At 39.3% G+C, this 4,013-nt stretch overlaps 1 pseudogene; it reads right to left on the minus strand.

The window, feature by feature from the left end:
- Positions 1-609: 609 nt before the first annotated feature.
- LOC102497826 (protein Hikeshi pseudogene) lies at positions 610-1,238 on the minus strand (annotated as a pseudogene).
- Positions 1,239-4,013: the final 2,775 nt, after the last annotated feature.

A 4,013-nucleotide genomic window follows, 5' to 3' on the forward strand; every position in this document is an offset into this window, starting at 1 on the left:
GTATGGTCCAAGAAGACTGAATGGCTGTCAAACCTAAGAGCAAAAAGAACATTTCACATAGAGGGAACAATCATGCAGAATAAAGAAATATGAAAGTTGGAGGTTTTAACCTCAAAGTATCTCAAAATAAATGACAACTAGTTTTTGAGTTCTGTAAAAACTTAAGTTTGCACCAAAATTATCAAAAAAAAAATTATCTTTCCTCCAATCCTTTCAGAAGTAATTTGTTTTGACAGTGATATTTCAATTTGATTCATTTAATTGCATCAATCACCAGACTTCAATAGTTTTTTGTTTCTTTTTTCTCTTTAAATATTTATTGTAATTTATGATTTACATATAATCGTTACACAGCTTTGTAGGGTACAGAATGGTCTTTAAGCATGTATACAATGTGTAATAAAGAAATTAGGATATAAACATATTCACCACCTTCAACATTTAGCATTATGTTATGTTGTGAACATTTGAAACCTGCTCCAATGTTTAGTCTGCAAATGTGTACTGAATTGTCTATTATGTTCTTTACTGTGAGATAGAGATGGAAAGAAAAACATATCACATCAGGCAACAAATGATCTCATAAGTGAACAAAGATAATCTTTTTTTTCAGTAAAAATTATTTTATTCAAATTATGTTTTCCAAAAGAGAGGGTTCTGTGCTAGTCGTCTCTGAAAGTTCTCATATAATTTCAGAACCACATTTGCTGGAATGAGCATTTCAGACGGACTTGGTGTCATCTGGCCTGAGAGACAGCGAACGAAGCAAAATTGTAGAAGCTGTCCAAAATCTTTTGCGTGAACTGAGTAAACGAGTCAACTGACAAAACGGCAGCGTTGCCTACAGGAGTCTGCTGAGCCTGACTGTCCAGTAACTCCACTGAAATTCCAATCTGAGCAACAGATGGAGTTTGGACAATATTCTTAGCTCCAAAGGGGTGTTGGCTTCCTTCTCCAGATTTAAGACCTGCATTTTTTGTTTTTTCCTGCAATTTTGAAGATGGCACTTGGTTTTCCTTTTGTGACAAATCCTAGGAGCTGCCATACTGGCATTCCATTTGAATCAGGATAGGAAAAGTAGATCCTCCAATTCCCTCAGAAAATGGGATCATTCCCAGCATAAAAACCACAACAGGGTTGATATTTTCATAATCAGGTAAGTCAAAAAGAAATTTATCCTCTGTTACTTGCTGTGTAGCTCTTTGCACCAGCCTCCCCGCAACCAAGTAGCCGAACATGGCGGTGGCGGCTCTACTCAGCTGGCAGGGACTTGAAGATTGGATGTCCTGGGGATACTGCCCCAGCCGAGCCCTAGAAGCTTCCAGAAATTGCAATAGGGCGCCTGCCCCTCCACTACATAGCGACTGAGCCAGCGACAGAAATGTCTTCCGCCCCTACGACCTCTGACCCTCCCTTCCTAACCTGCACGCTGCTTAGGTGACCAACAAAGATAATCTTAACATAACTAATGAAAGAAAAATGTGTAATTTCTATGTAGAGGACAGTGGGAGATAAGAGTCTATAATCTGAAAAGATGTGTGGTATCAATCATTGGTCCAGTTAGAGATAGATAACAGTTTACATAACAATAGCTCATTAGGTCGAGTTAGAAAAAGAACACTTTCACTCAGCACTGTGACTTCTTGTAAGACCACAGTACCAGAAAGACCCCTCTCTTCCGCCACAGAAGGCTGGAAGAGGTCCCTGCTGATGAGCTCGAGCCAATAAGTTTGGCTTGGGCCTGCCTGGGGGTCCTTCAGTCTCTGTTACTGCAGAGTCTCCCTACTGCTCCTTCTGAACCTGGGATTGGGGGAACCTGGGATTGCTAGAACCAGGTGTTTGAAGGCTAGTAAACCACTCATCCACCCTATTTAGTTTTTAGGGACTTCAGATAGATGCGCTAAAAAATTGTTTCATTTTTTTCACGGTGTTCCTCCTAATCTCTGATGGGCCAGAATGGTCCTATAAAAGTGGGAGCAGACATTAAGAGACCTGAAGGGTTCCAGACTGGTCACTTTCTCCCAAAACACAGATGTTCACGAAAGATTATAAGATGTTTGAGCTGCATAATGTGGATACTATTAGAAAACTTTATGCACTTGGTTAGTGAACCCAAAAGCTATTGTGCCTAAACCTTGGGGTTGCGAGTAGGTTTGGAAATTCACCTGGAATCATATATATGAGGCAGAGATGTAATGACATGAAACTGGAGACCAATGTTCCTCTGTAAATGACTGTTCAGGCTACTAAGTTTGTGTCCGAAAAGTCTTTTACCTTTTTTGGCTAATGTAGGATTATTATTATTATTATTATTATTATTATTATTATTATTTACTTTATGATAGAAATTTTACAAATAGGAGATAAAGTATTGCTGTGCAGCAAATCATCCGTTTTAGGTATCTCCAAGCATTCATTCAGACAGACATCTGTGTGACAACTCTTAGATGTTGAAGATGAAAGAAAGAGAAAAAGAAAGCAAGAGAAAAAGAGAAGAAAAGAAGAAAGAAACAAAGAAATGAGAGGAGAAGAAATATGAAAGAAAGAAAAAAGAAGAAAAAGACATAAAGGCAGAGAAAGAAAAAAAGAAGAAAGAAAGGGAGAGAAGGAGGGAAAGGGGAAAAGAATTCTCTGCCCTTAAGGTGCTCCTATTTTTTTTTAAACAATTATTTTATTTAACTTTCTTTGTTTATTTATTTCTAATTTGACCAGAGAGGGACAGAGAGGAGAGAGAGAGAGACAGAAAGAGGGAAAGTGAAAAATCAAGTGGCCAGGTCTGGGACTCCAACCATGGTTGGCCATGTGGGCATCCAGCACCCTTAACCACTATACCAGCTAGTGCTCCTATTATGCGATTGTAAAGAATATGTTAATATGGGATCAGCAGATGGTGGAATGGTTATGTTACTGGACTCCCATGTAGTCTACTGCAGTTTGAGTCCTTGGCTGGGGGACTCAAACTTAAAAGTTATGTGGGGGCCATGTGCATGTATGCCTAGATTCCAAGAGAATGGAGGAGAAGGGACTGCAGTGTGACCATCTCCCTAGGGGGTGATTTCTTGCTTTCTGTCTCCCTGTCTCTCTTGGTCTCTCTGGTGAGCTCATGCACCCTATAGCAAAAATTTCTCTCTCTCAAAAAAAAAAAAAGTATGTTAATGTGCCAAAAGGCAGTTTGAAGATTGTGAGCCAGCCCAGTTGCAGTGGTTCCTGATGCTAAGCTGCTGTGCTTCACAGGCTGGGCCCACAGGTGAGTCCTGGGCCAGATTTCCAGCTCAACCTAAAGGCCAATCAGGATGCACCTGTCGTCCCAAATGGAAAGATGAGACAAGAGGATCGTGACATAGTGAGACTCTGTCTTTAAAATTAAAAAACAAACAAACAAACAAACAAACAAAAAAAAACCAGAAGACATTGGAGAAGCTCACATTTGGGAAGTGCTGAGCAATGGCAATAGTTAAGGTTCAGGATTAAAAGATGCCATTCCTGTACAAATGCACCGTATGTAGTCATTGGAGACCTGTTCCTTAAGAATGCATGCATGATCAGTAAACCAGCACATCTTCAGTGCTTAGAAATGTCATGATGCTGTAGGAGTATGTATTGAAAATCATGAATAGAAAAATATTTCCACTCTCAAGCCACTCCGATGAAGTCAAAGGCTCTACCACTGCCTACTGTTTCCACTCCAGCTGTACCAATCAAAGTAACTTATCAGAATTAGTGCTCTTTTGGATGAGACAATAATGAGCTGACATCTCATTCTACTATACATCATCAGTAAATTATTAGTTCATTCCAGAACAAAGAGAATGGACAATTACCACTAATAACTGATCAGTTTACATTGTACAAAACCATCCCCAGGCTACAATTGAGATTTTTATGAAATTCCAGGAGTTCTTGGATTAAATTTTGAGAACCATTTCTCCATTGTATTTCATGCTGGTGGTTTCTTGGATAGTGTATGTCTGGAATGTGTAACAGGAAAGTTTAGGTTCTTTTTCTTCTAAATT

This window comes from Tupaia chinensis, unplaced genomic scaffold (assembly GCF_000334495.1).
Source record: "Tupaia chinensis unplaced genomic scaffold, TupChi_1.0 Scaffold145147_1, whole genome shotgun sequence".
NCBI classification, from domain to species: Eukaryota; Metazoa; Chordata; class Mammalia; order Scandentia; family Tupaiidae; genus Tupaia; species Tupaia belangeri.